Source organism: Eleutherodactylus coqui, chromosome 1 (genome assembly GCF_035609145.1).
Source record: "Eleutherodactylus coqui strain aEleCoq1 chromosome 1, aEleCoq1.hap1, whole genome shotgun sequence".
Classification (NCBI taxonomy): Eukaryota; Metazoa; Chordata; class Amphibia; order Anura; family Eleutherodactylidae; genus Eleutherodactylus; species Eleutherodactylus coqui.
In genome coordinates, this window is record NC_089837.1 from 214,092,816 (window position 1) to 214,107,376 (window position 14,561).

Sequence of the window (14,561 nt, forward strand, 5' to 3'; positions counted from 1 at the left end):
AGATTATTAAGATTATTAAAGGAGAACTGACAGGCACATGGTCAGATTCTGCACAAATAACCTTGTAAATGGAGCTTCTGTAGCTAAAAAGTCAGTAGATTAACCCTGAAAATGGTCAAATATGCTTTAGTCTTAAGTTCCAGTATGTAGTGCATAGATGTATATACTGAATGCTCCACAGGGAAGAGCAGCAAAGGTCAGAGGCAGCAAGGACATGGGCGAAGTCACATGCTGAATTATTTAGAACCATTAGCGTTTAGATGTTAATGATAAATCTGTGGGAAGCTTTTAGCCTATAAGAGCTTTTTGCTATTTGGAAGATATGATTACGATAAGACAGCAAAAACCAGAGTCATACACTAGTAGTGCTAACAGTGTAGCCGGAAGACTGGAGTTTAACTCATTCTTTGCTGCAATTCTTTATTCACTTGCTACAATTACATGACTGTAATCCATATATATGATGTTAAGATGCTGAATGTTAAAATGACCCTCCATGCTTGGAGAAACCAAGATGGCCAAACCACTTCTCTACCTGCTACACACTGTGCCCAGCATGTATTGGTAGTCTAAGACACTACATGCTGCTCTGACTGGTCAGCAGTGTTCATGTGAAAGCAGGTCAGTGTCTTAGATTAGTGATGCATACTAATATGTCAGTTTGTAGGGCCATCTTTGTTTCTCCAGCCCCAGTGGGTCACTTTAAAGAAATTGCTCTTAAAAAAAATAATGATAATTAGCTGAGGAGGGAAGGGGTCAGGGGGGAGATTGTATAAAATAATAAAAAAAGCTGTACTTACCTGTTATATTCCACATCACTCCAGTGCTGCCACTCCAGTTCTCCTTACTGGGGCCAATGTGCAAAAGTTCAGCTGGGACACCCCTCCATCTGTACCCCCAGAGGCGCAACTGATAATACCCTGATAATAAGACCTACTCCAGTTTTCAGAGGGGGCTTGAAATATAAGGCATTCCCCAAAAATAAGACCTAGCTAAACTGCATTAACAAAAAATCTACAGTCACCTGGTCCGCGGCGTCCCGATGCCTCCCGATGGTCTCTGGCAGATCTCCAGCGGCGCTGTGGAAAACTGCATCCTCCCCATCTGACAGCTGCGCTTCTTCCTGGTGACGAGGCTTTGAATACCTCGCCTCTAGCAAAGCGAGTGCTGCGATTGGCTAATCAAACGCCAGCCAGCCAATCTCAGCCGGCGCTTGATGAGCCAATCAAGCCACTCAGTGATGGGAAGAGAAGATCAGGACGGCAAAGAACAAGATGGTTAGATACAATCAAGGCCACCACCAACATTTCAATCCCCGAACTGAAAGAAGCAGTGAAAGACAGGAATGCGTGGAGAACATTGATCCATAGAGTGACCAAAGGTCGGATGTGACTGAACGGATAATAATCATCCTTGTCTCGCAGCGCACAAATCTTGCATGATTTTCACGCCCATGTGAAGGCAGCTTTAGGGGTATTAGTACTTTGCTGGGGAAAAAAAGTGGCCATAATTGCTTTGTGGGGCACAAAGGGGAAATTTTACTGTGTGGAGTATAAAAGAGTGTTGTTACAGTGTGGGGGCACAAAGGAGGCACAATTTATTTTGGTGGTCACTACTGGGAAATTATAACTGTGTGCAAGTATTGCTTTGTGGAACACAAGAGGGAGCACTTTTACTGTTGGAGATACTGTAAGTGGCACTAGGGAAAGCAGCGAGATGGGTAGAGTATACAGGGATGAGTCGTAGCTTTAAGAAATCTATATAGCCGGATAGAGGAGAAAAGTGAAGTTGGATGACACCAATCGGATAAGATGTCACTTGTGATTACTGGAGGGAACTGCACTGTAATCACTATCACAGTGTAGAACTGGTATCAATTATATAGTGACTGCATTATATAGAGGTTAATAGAACTGAGCCACTGTAATTAAGCCATCATGTTATAAATATGCTCTTATAGATATGCTATCTGATTATTATACACTCAATGTAAAAAAAAACAAAAAACACCTAGGAGGAGTTTGTTTTTCGCCAAAACTCGGGATACATTTCAGGCAGATATACGAATGATTAGAGTTGTGGTGTGATTAGATGTACGGTCTTGGCACAATCTTTTTGTAGCCCTCTCTGAAGACAGTTAGAGACAGGCGACATAGGAACCAGAGTACAATGTGGACACCAGGTGTACAAAGATATATGTGTATATGTATACTATGTCTTATTTTTTTATTATTAGAAAGCAATTTGGCTGATAGGTTCAATAGAAGGTTACTAGATAGTAGGCATGCCATTGTTATAGAACCGTTGGATAATCTCACTAAAGGTGTGTTTAGATGTTCAAAACAAATTGCTAGATTGTTTGAATTTGAAAAATAATTGTTCAGTGTAAACACCACCAGTGAAGTGAATAATGTCCTATGTTTTCTATCCTAACACACCGAGCCCCTGCACCTCTCTATCCTCCCCAGTCCTCCAGACATCCCAGCTGCTCTCTGCAGCCAATGGAAGTAATACACAACCATACATAGAGAAATACACAAAATGCAGTGATGTATGATGGCCAGTAGAGGTTGCCCTTTATATAATTCAAGGAAAACATCATCTGAGCCCCTTACATGTCTCCCCACTTTAAATTAGTCAATTCTCTGATGAAGGAACAGTTACAAGGTTCAGAACCCAAGAATTTGAACAATTCTTAACTATAATTGTCCTGTGTCAAATGGCCATTAGTCATAATTATTCCATAGCATATGGAGTGGAGCAGAGTACATAAAATGCTAAAAACAAAGACACAAAAATATCAAGCCCCTCAACATACTTCTCCATGACCGACTTAATCAGATGTAGCGGGTTTGAAAATGTAAAAGGATCAAGACCTACTGGATGCACCAATGCATACAGGGCTATACTGATTGACAGGCATCTTCATCAATCACAGTGGTTAAAACTAACCACCAATCAAAAAGGAGTGTGTAAACACCACAACAGCCAATCCTATAACACCACATCTCCAGCTGTCCGTAAAGGTGTCCCCCACTACTTTAATCAGCAACAAGGCAGCATATCGAAATTAAATTTGTGAACACATGCGCACTTTGAACTAATACAAGCAGGGCACTACAAACTAATAACCCCCTTTCTGATCCACTACCAGCACATGCGCCAGCACATAGACAATTCACCATTGCCACTGTGTCATGCGGATAAGGGCAGGGAACTGTAAGCTGATATTCACTGTTGCAATCTAGTGTCAGTGAAAACATGAACACTTGGGAAGGACACCAATGCCACTTGCTCTATAATGCCATGTACAGCTATTGAGGGCAGTAAACTGCAATAATATTAGTTTTTCTGATCCAATAACATTATATTCCACTAACCCATCGACAAAAAGGCCAGGGAAAATGTCACCTATTCAAGGTGCAATACCTGTCAGATGTAAAACACCAATAGACACCAGTACGTAAAAAGTAGGCATACCCAAATGGAAAAATCCATGTATATCTGGACTTCAGAATAATTGCATAAAGACAAAGGCAATAACCTACAGATGAACTATAAAACACATGAGAGATAATGCCGTATGTTGCATATGATGCCAGAAGCCAATATTGTGGAGCGAGTTCAGAGAAGAGTTACCAAGATGGAGAGCGGTCTGCAAATCCTGTCCTATTAAGAACAGTTAAAGGATCTGGGAATGTTTAGCTTGCAAAAAAGAAGACTGAGAGGAGACTTAATAGTGGTCTACAAATATCTGAAGGGTTGTCACTAGAGATGAGCAAGCACCAAAATGCTCGGGTGCTCATAACTCGGGACGAACTTTTCGCGATGCTCGAGGGTTCGTTTCGAGTAACGAACCCCATTGAAGTCAATGGGCGACCCGAGCATTTTTGTATTTCGCCGATGCTCGCTAAGGTTTCCTTGTGTGAAAATCTGGGCAATTCAAGAAAGTGATGGGAACGACACAGCAACTGATAGGGCAGGCGAGGGGCTACATGTTGGGCTGCATCTCAAGTTCACAGGTCCCACTATTAAGCCACAATAGCGGCAAGAGTGCCCCCCCCCTCCCAAAGACTTTTACTTCTGAAAAGCCCTCATTAGCATGGCATACCTTTGCTAAGCACCACACTACCTCCAACAAAGCACAATCACTGCCTGCATGACACTCCACTGCCACTTCTCCTGGGTTACATGCTGCCCAACCGCCCCCCTCCCCCCCACAGCGCACAACAAAGTGTCCCTGCGCAGCCTTCAGCTGCCCTCATGCCACACCACCCTCATGTCTATTTAGAAGTGCGTCTGCCATGAGGAGGAACCGCAGGCACACACTGCAGAGGGTTGGCACGGCTAGGCAGCGACCCTCTTTAAAAGGGGTGGGGCGATAGCCCACAATGCTGTACAGAAGCAATGAGAAATAGAATCCTGTGCCACCGCCATCAGGAGCTGCACACGTGGGCATAGCAATGGGGAACCTATGTGCCACACACTATTCATTCTGTCAAGGTGTCTGCACGCCCCAGTCAGACCGTGGTTTTTTAATTCATAGACACAGGCAGGTACAACTCCCTATTGTGAAGTCCCTGTCGACCGACAGCATGGGTGGCTCCCTGGAACCCACCGGCGATACACAAAAATATCCCATTGCATTGCCCAACACAGCTGAGGTAGTAATGTCGTGCTTAATGCAGGTGGGCTTCGGCCCACACTGCATGCCCCAGTCAGACTAGGGTTCTTTACAAGTGGAAACAGATGCATTTATAATTCCCTGTGGACCCACAGCATGGGTGGGTGCCAGGAAGCCACCGGCGGTACATAGAAATATCCCATTGCATTGCCCAACACAGCTGAGGTAGTAATGTTGTGCTTAATGCAAGTGGGCTTCGGCCCACACTGCATGCCCCAGTCAGACTGGGGTTCTTTACAAGTGGACACATGTAGGTTAAACTCCGTGTGCACCTACAGCATGGGTGGCTCCCTGGAACCCACCGGCGATACACAAAAATATCCCATTGCATTGCCCAACACAGCTGAGGTAGTAATGTCATGCTTAATGCAGGTGGGCTCCGGCCAACACTGCATGCCCCAGTCAGACTGGTAATATGTACCTTAACAGTAACCGCGTTGGTGGGAATGTGGTGGTGACTGCGGACCTAGTAGCACGGTTTTATTTTGTTGGTTTTCGGAATGTGGCCAGGATTAAGTGGGCCGTGGCGGGGGATGTTTTGGAGGCACTACGTGTCCTCTCCACGTGTCCGTGGTTATATGCACCTTAACAGTAACAGCGTTGGTGGGAAATGGCCTCGCCGCCATCATGTCTTTGGGAAGCCTCTGTTTCCACACCCCAGAGACATACCATTAGCAGCGGTATAGGCAGAGCCCAGAATTAGTAACATTTCAGCCGTAGCATTAGCGACAGGCCCCACTAACATATCACTAGCAGCATTATAGGGGGAGCACAGTCTTAGTTCCATTTCAGTAATAGTAGCAGCCTACACAGGCCCCAGTAACAATTCCGAAGCAGCAGTATAGTGGGAGCGCAGTCTTCGTTCCATTTCAATAATAGTAGCAGCCTACACAGGCCCCAGGAACAATTCCGAAGCAGCAGTATAGGAGGAGCATAGTCTTAGTTCCATTTAAGTCATTGTAGCAGCCTACACAGGCCCCAGGAACAATTCCGAAGCAGCAGTATAGTGGGAGCGCAGTCTTAGTTCCATTTCAGTAGCTGCAGTATAGCCAAGGCCGAAGTTACATTTATGTAGCTAAAGTGTAGGCCAACCCCACACACACTTGTGTACCATGAGTGCAGGAGAAGAACATACAAATTGCTATGATTACACTGTAGGTGAGGGCCCCAAAACATTGGTGTACCAACAGTACTAATGTACCTCAGTAAAAATTGGCCATGCCCAACCAAGATGGCAGGTGAAACCCATTAATCGCTTTGGTTAATGTGGCTTAAGTGGTAACTAGGCCTGGAGGCAGCCCAGTTTAACTAAAGATTGGTTCAAGTTAAAGTTTCAACGCTTTTAAGAGCATTGAAACATATAAAAATTGTTTAGAAAAATTAGATGAGTGAGCCTTGTGGCCCTAAGAAAAATTGCCCGTTCAGCGTGATTACGTGAGGTTTCAGGAGGAGGAGCAGGAATATTAGACACAGATTGATGAAGCAGAAATGTCCCCGTTTTGGATGGTGAGAGAGAACGTAGCTTCCATCCGCGGGTGCAGCCTACGTATTGCTTACGTATCACTGCTGTCCGCTGGTGGAGAAGAGAAGTCTGGGGAAATCCAGGCTTTGTTCATCTTGATGAGTGTTAGCCTGTCGGCACTGTCGGTTGACAGGCGGGTACGCTTATCTGTGATGATTCCCCCAGCCGCACTAAACACCCTTTCCGACAAGACGCTAGCCGCAGGACAAGCAAGCACCTCCAGGGCATACAGCGCTAGTTCAGGCCACGTGTCCAGCTTCGACACCCAGTAGTTGTAGGTGGCAGAGGCGTCACGGAGATCGGCTACGTACTCCCTCACCATCCTTTTACAGTGCTCCCGCCGACTCAGCCTTGACTGGGGAGCGGTGACACAGTCTTGGTGGGGAGCCATAAAGCTGTCCAGGCCCTTAAAGACTGTTGCACTGCCTGGGCTGTACATGCTGCTCGATCTCCGCACCTCCCCTGCTACCTGGCCCTCGGAACTGCGCCTTCTGCCACTAGCGCTGTCGGATGGGAATTTTACCATCAGCTTGTCCGCCAGGGTCCTATGGTATAGCAACACTCTCGAACCCCTTTCCTCTTCGGGAATGAGAGTGGGAAGCTTCTCCTTATAGCGTGGGTCGAGCAGTGTGTACACCCAGTAATCCGTAGTGGCCAGAATGCGTGTAACGCGAGGGTCACGAGAAAGGCATCCTAACATGAAGTCAGCCATGTGTGCCAGGGTACCTGTACGCAACACATGGCTGTCCGCACTAGGAAGATCACTTTCAGGATCCTCCTCCTCCTCCTCAGGCCATACACGCTGAAATGATGACAGGCAAGCAGCATGGGTACCGTCAGCAGTGGGCCAAGCTGTCTCTTTCCCCTCCTCCTCATCCTCCTCATGCTCCTCCTCCTCCTCCTGAACGCGCTGAGATATAGACAGGAGGGTGCTCTGACTATCCAGTGACATACTGTCTTCCCCCGGCTCTGTTTCCGAGCGCAAAGCGGCTGCCTTTATGGTTTGCAGGGAACTTCTCAAGATGCATAGCAGAGGAATGGTGACGCTAATGATTGCAGCATCGCCGCTCACCACCTGGGTAGACTGCTCAAAGTTTCGAAGGACCTGGCAGATGTCTGCCAACCAGGCCCACTCTTCTGAAAAGAATTGAGGAGGCTGACTCCCACTGCGCCGCCCATGTTGGAGTTGGTATTCCACTATAGCTCTACGCTGCTCATAGAGCCTAGCCAACATGTGGAGCGTAGAGTTCCACCGTGTGGGCACGTCGCACAGCAGTCGGTGCACTGGCAGATTAAACCGATGTTGCAGGGTGCGCAGGGTGCGCAGGGTGCGCAGGGTGCGCAGGGTGGCAGCGTCCGTGTGGGACTTGCGGAAATGTGCGCAGAGCCGGCGCACCTTTACGAGCAGGTCTGACAAGCGTGGGTAGCTTTTCAGAAAGCTCTGAACCACCAAATTAAAGACGTGGGCCAGGCATGGCACGTGCGTGAGGCTGCCGAGCTGCAGAGCCGCCACCAGGTTACGGCCGTTGTCACACACGACCATGCCCGGTTGGAGGCTCAGCGGCGCAAGCCAACGGTCGGTCTGCTCTGTCAGACCCTGCAGCAGTTCGTGGGCCATGTGCCTCCTATCTCCTAAGCTGAGTAGTTTCAGCACAGCCTGCTGACGCTTGCCCACCGCTGTGCTGCCACGCCGCGCGACACAGACTGCTGGCGACGTCCTGCTGCTGCTGACACATCTAGATTGCGAGACAGAGGTTGAGGAGGAGGAGGAGGGTGCTTTAGTGGAGGAAGCATACACCGCCGAACATACCAGCACCGAGCTGGGGCCCGCAATTCTGGGGGTGGGTAGGACGTGAGCGGTCCCAGGCTCTGACTCTGTCCCAGCCTCCACTAAATTCACCCAATGTGCCGTCAGGGAGATGTAGTGGCCCTGCCCGCCTGTGCTTGTCCACGTGTCCGTAGTTAAGTGGACCTTGCCACTAACCGCATTGGTGAGGGCGCGTACAATGTTGCGGGAGACGTGGTCGTGCAGGGCTGGGACGGCACATCGGGAAAAGTAGTGGCGACTGGGAACTGAGTAGCGCGGGGCCGCCGCCGCCATCATAGCTTTGAAAGCCTCCGTTTCCACAACCCTATACGGCATCATCTCAAGGCTGATAAATTTGGCTATGTGGATGGTTAACGATTGAGCGTGCGGGTGTGTGGCGGCGTACTTGCGCTTGCGCTCCAACACTTGCGCTAGCGACGGCTGGACTGTGCGGTGCGAGACATTGGTGGATGGGGCCGAGGACAGCACAGGTGAGGGTGTGGGTGCAGGCCAGGAGACGGTAGTGCCTGTGTCCTGAGAGGGGGGTTGGATCTCAGTGGCAGGTTGGGGCACAGGGGGAGAGGCAGCGGTGCAAACCGGAGGCGGTGAACGGCCTTCGTCCCACCTTGTGGGGTGCTTGGCCATCATATGTCTGCGCATGCTGGTGGTGGTGAGGCTGTTGGTGGTGGCTCCCCGGCTGATCTTGGCGCGACAAAGGTTGCACACCACTGTTCGTCGGTCGTCAGGCGTCTCTGTGAAAAACTGCCAGACCTTAGAGCACCTCGGCCTCTGCAGGGTGGCATGGCGCGAGGGTGCGCTTTGGGAAACAGTTGGTGGATTATTTGGTCTGGCCCTGCCTCCACCCCTGGCCACCGCACTGCCTCTTGCAACCTGCCCTGCTGCTGCCCTTGCCTGCCCCTCTGAAGACCTGTCCTGAGTAGGCGTTGCACACCAGGTGGGGTCAGTCACCTCATCGTCCTGCTGCTCTTCCTCCGAATCCTCTGTGCGCTCCTCCCTCGGACTTACTGCCCTTACTACTACCTCACTGCAAGACAACTGTGTCTCATCGTCATCGTCCTCCTCACCCACTGAAAGGTCTTGAGACAGTTGCCGGAAGTCCCCAGCCTCATCCCCGGACCCCGGGAACTTTCCAATGGTTGTGCATCAGTGACGATAAACTCCTCTGGTGGGAGAGGAACCACTGCTGCCCAATCTGAGCAGGGGCCCGAGAACAGTTCCTGGGAGTGTTCCCGCTCCTGAGCATGTGTCATTGTAGTGGAGTGAGGAGGCTGGGAGGAAGGAGGAGCAGCAGACAGAGGATTCGGATTTGCAGCACTGGACGGCGCAGAACTGTGGGTGGATGATAGCTTGCTCGAAGCACTTTCTGCCATCCACGACAGGACCTGCTCACACTGCTCATTTTCTAATAAAGGTCTCCCGCGTGGACCCATTAATTGGGCGATGAATGTGGGGACGCCAGAAACGTGCCTCTCTCCTAATCGCGCAGCAGTCGGCTGCGACACACCTGGATCAGGAGCTCGGCCTGTGCCCACACCCTCACTTGGGCCTACGCGTCCTCGGCCGCGTCCACGTCCTCTAGGCCTACCCCTACCCCTCAGCATGCTGTATTACCAGTGATTTCCCATGCAGGAAAGAAATTGGTGCAAGCCTGCAGCCAAAATAGAATTTTTCCCCTTGTTTTTCAAAGGACAAGCCACACTGCGTGTATTCAATGAATTCTACTACGTTTAATAACTGTGTTGTGGCCCTGCAAATGTGTCAGAGAACTGCAGTGATGCAAAGTTATTCGCTACAGCAGATCAGGGATTTCCCATGCAGGAAAGAAATTGGCGCAAGCCTGCAGCCAAAATAGAATTTTTTCCCTTGTTTTTCAAAGGACAAGCCACACTGCGTGTATTCAATGAATACTACTAAGTTTAATAACTGTGTTGTGACCCTGCAAATGTGTCAGAGAACTGCAGTGATGCAAAGTTATTCGCTACAGCAGATCAGGGATTTCCCATGCAGGAAAAAAATTGGCGCAAGCCTGCAGTAAAACGTAGCTGGCTGCGTCTGATTTTTTTTAACATTCTGCACGCAGCACACACGTACCCAGAGCCCTGAGGACTGTCAGAGGCAGGCGAAATAGAATTTTTTCCCTTGTTTTTCAAAGGACAAGCCACACTGCGTTTATTCAATGAATACTACTACGTTTAATAACTGTGTTGTGGCCCTGCAAAAGTGTCAGAGAACTGCAGTGATGCAAAGTTATTCGCTCCAGCAGATCAGGGATTTCCCATGCAGGAAAGAAATTGGCGCAAGCCTGCAGCCAAAATAGAATTTTTTCCCTTGTTTTTCAAAGGACAAGCCACACTGCGTGTATTCAATGAATACTACTAAGTTTAATAACTGTGTTGTGGCCCTGCAAATGTGTCAGAGAACTGCAGTGATGCAAAGTTATTCGCTCCAGCAGATCAGGGATTTCCCATGCAGGAAAGAAATTGGCGCAAGCCTGCAGCCAAAATAGAATTTTTCCCCTTGTTTTTCAAAGGACAAGCCACACTGCGTGTATTCAATGAATTCTACTAAGTTTAATAACTGTGTTGTGGCCCTGCAAATGTGTCAGAGAACTGCAGTGATGCAAAGTTATTCGCTACAGCAGATCAGGGATTTCCCATGCAGGAAAGAAATTGGCGCAAGCCTGCAGCCAAAATAGAATTTTTTCCCTTGTTTTTCAAAGGACAAGCCACACTGCGTGTATTCAATGAATACTACTAAGTTTAATAACTGTGTTGTGACCCTGCAAATGTGTCAGAGAACTGCAGTGATGCAAAGTTATTCGCTACAGCAGATCAGGGATTTCCCATGCAGGAAAAAAATTGGCGCAAGCCTGCAGTAAAACGTAGCTGGCTGCGTCTGATTTTTTTTAACGTTCTGCACGCAGCACACACGTACCCAGAGCCCTGAGGACTATCAGAGGCAGGCGAAATAGAATTTTTTCCCTTGTTTTTCAAAGGACAAGCCACACTGCGTTTATTCAATGAATACTACTACGTTTAATAACTGTGTTGTGGCCCTGCAAAAGTGTCAGAGAACTGCAGTGATGCAAAGTTATTCGCTCCAGCAGATCAGGGATTTCCCATGCAGGAAAGAAATTGGCGCAAGCCTGCAGCCAAAATAGAATTTTTTCCCTTGTTTTTCAAAGGACAAGCCACACTGCGTGTATTCAATGAATACTACTAAGTTTAATAACTGTGTTGTGGCCCTGCAAATGTGTCAGAGAACTGCAGTGATGCAAAGTTATTCGCTCCAGCAGATCAGGGATTTCCCATGCAGGAAAGAAATTGGCGCAAGCCTGCAGCCAAAATAGAATTTTTTCCCTTGTTTTTCAAAGGACAAGCCACACTGCGTGTATTCAATGAATACTACTAAGTTTAATAACTGTGTTGTGGCCCTGCAAATGTGTCAGAGAACTGCAGTGATGCAAAGTTATTCGCTCCAGCAGATCAGGGATTTCCCATGCAGGAAAGAAATTGGCGCAAGCCTGCAGCCAAAATAGAATTTTTCCCCTTGTTTTTCAAAGGACAAGCCACACTGCGTGTATTCAATGAATTCTACTAAGTTTAATAACTGTGTTGTGGCCCTGCAAATGTGTCAGAGAACTGCAGTGATGCAAAGTTATTCGCTACAGCAGATCAGGGATTTCCCATGCAGGAAAGAAATTGGCGCAAGCCTGCAGCCAAAATAGAATTTTTTCCCTTGTTTTTCAAAGGACAAGCCACACTGCGTGTATTCAATGAATACTACTAAGTTTAATAACTGTGTTGTGGCCCTGCAAATGTGTCAGAGAACTGCAGTGATGCAAAGTTATTCGCTACAGCAGATCAGGGATTTCCCATGCAGGAAAAAAATTGGCGCAAGCCTGCAGTAAAACGTAGCTGGTTGCGTCTGATTTTTTTTAACGTTCTGCACGCAGCACACACGTACCCAGAGCCCTGAGGACTATCAGAGGCAGGCGAAATAGAATTTTTTCCCTTGTTTTTCAAAGGACAAGCCACACTGCGTGTATTCAATGAATACTACTAAGTTTAATAACTGTGTTGTGGCCCTGCAAATGTGTCAGAGAACTGCAGTGATGCAAAGTTATTCGCTCCAGCAGATCAGGGATTTCCCATGCAGGAAAGAAATTGGCGCAAGCCTGCAGCCAAAATAGAATTTTTTCCCTTGTTTTTCAAAGGACAAGCCACACTGCGTGTATTCAATGAATACTACTAAGTTTAATAACTGTGTTGTGGCCCTGCAAATGTGTCAGAGAACTGCAGTGATGCAAAGTTATTCGCTCCAGCAGATCAGGGATTTCCCATGCAGGAAAGAAATTGGCGCAAGCCTGCAGCCAAAATAGAATTTTTTCCCTTGTTTTTCAAAGGACAAGCCACACTGCGTGTATTCAATGAATACTACTAAGTTTAATAACTGTGTTGTGGCCCTGCAAATGTGTCAGAGAACTGCAGTGATGCAAAGTTATTCGCTACAGCAGATCAGGGATTTCCCATGCAGGAAAAAAATTGGCGCAAGCCTGCAGTAAAACGTAGCTGGTTGCGTCTGATTTTTTTTAACGTTCTGCACGCAGCACACACGTACCCAGAGCCCTGAGGACTATCAGAGGCAGGCGAAATAGAATTTTTTCCCTTGTTTTTCAAAGGACAAGCCACACTGCGTCTATTCAATGAATAATGTATGTCTTCTGGCCCTGCCTACACAATTCTATCCCTGTAGTATTAATGCCGGGTGCAATGGTCTGCACAGCCGGTTTTGAGAAAAAAAAATAAAAATGCAACACTGCTAACAGCAGCCTGGACAGTACTGCACACGGATAGATGTGGCCCTAGAAAGGACCGTTGGGGTTCTTGAAGCCTACACTCACTGCTAACACTCTCCCTGCCTAACCACCACTTCTGTCCCTATTGCAGGGCGCAATGCTCTGCAGATCCAATTTTGAAAAAAATAAATAAAAAATACAGTGCTAACACAGTACTGCACACTATTAGATGTGGCCCTGAGAAGGACCGTTGGGGTTCTTGAAGCCTACACTAACTCCTAACGCTCTCCCTACAGCAGCTCCAGCACGATACCACTGTCCCTCAGCTAACTCACAAGGCATCTGAGGCGAGCCGCGGGAGGGGCCGATTTTTATACTCGGGTGACATCAGATCTCCCCAGCCACTCACAGCAGGGGGGTGGTATAGGGCTTTAAACGTCACAGGGGGAATTTGTAATGCCTTCCCTGTCTTTCAATTGGCCAGAAAAGCGCGCTAACGTCTCAGAGAGGAAACTGAAAGTAACCGGAACACCGCGTGGTACTCGTTACGAGTAGCGAGCATCCCGAACACCCTAATATTCGCACGAATATCAAGCTCAGACGAGTACGTTCGCTCATCTCTAGTTGTCACATTGCAGAGGGATCAGCCCTATTCTCATTTGTACAAGGAAAGACTAGAAGCAATGGGATGAAGCTAAAAGGGAGGTGACACAGAGATTAGATATTAGACGGTGAGCATGATCAATGAGTGGAACAGATTGCCACTTCCTGTCGTCTGGCGCGCATGCTCAGAAAAGTGGCAACGGGTGCCGGAGGACCATGGACAAGGCGGGTGGGTAATTTCAGCTGCCCTGATGGATCCGATCCATCAGGCCAGCGGAATCTTTAACTTTTACCTTTGTTTTCACTTTATTGTGATCGGTGACGATCGCATTCCTGGGAAGGGGGGGGGGGCGCCCCACTGGCACCAACAGCATGAACCTGTCACGTCCTCAGCCAAGAGGACTTTAATCCAAAGAGGATGCATGTTTTTACGTCCTTTAGGATTAAAGCCCACTTAGCTAGGACGTAAAAAGGCAATGGGGCTGTCGCTAAGGGGTTAATAGCTATCTACAAATATCTGAAGGGGTGTCACAGTGCAGGGGGATCAGCCCTATTCTCATTTGCACGAGGAAAGACTAGAAGCAATGGGATGAAACTGAAAGGTAGGGGACACAGATTAGATATTAGAAAAAACTTTGACAGTGAAGGTGATCATTGAGTGGAACAGGTTACCACAGGAGGTGGCGAGTTCTCCTTCAATGGAAGTCTTCAAACAAAGGCTGGACAGACATCCATCTAGGATTATTTAGTGATCCTGCACTGAGCAGGGGGTTGGACCCGATGACCCTGGAGGTCCCTTACAACTCTACCATTCTATGATTCTATACTGTACAGTGAACAAATGATAGTAAATGATCACAGATTTTCTTTTCATGTTAATGTGTCTTTCGTTCAAGTTGTATGGCAAAATCTGTCTGTGCCCTACAGCTCAGCTTTCATTTGTTATATAGCTGAGGCAAAATAAAAGCAGCGCTGTGATTGGTTGCTTTTTCTTATACTGCTGAGGTAACAGTTGGGCAACACAAGTTTTCTTTAAAATTTCAATCCATGTGAAAGTGTCTTTCGTTCACGTTTTATCCCGGGCAATGTGGGTATTCCTGCTAGCTTAATAATCACATATGTGCAG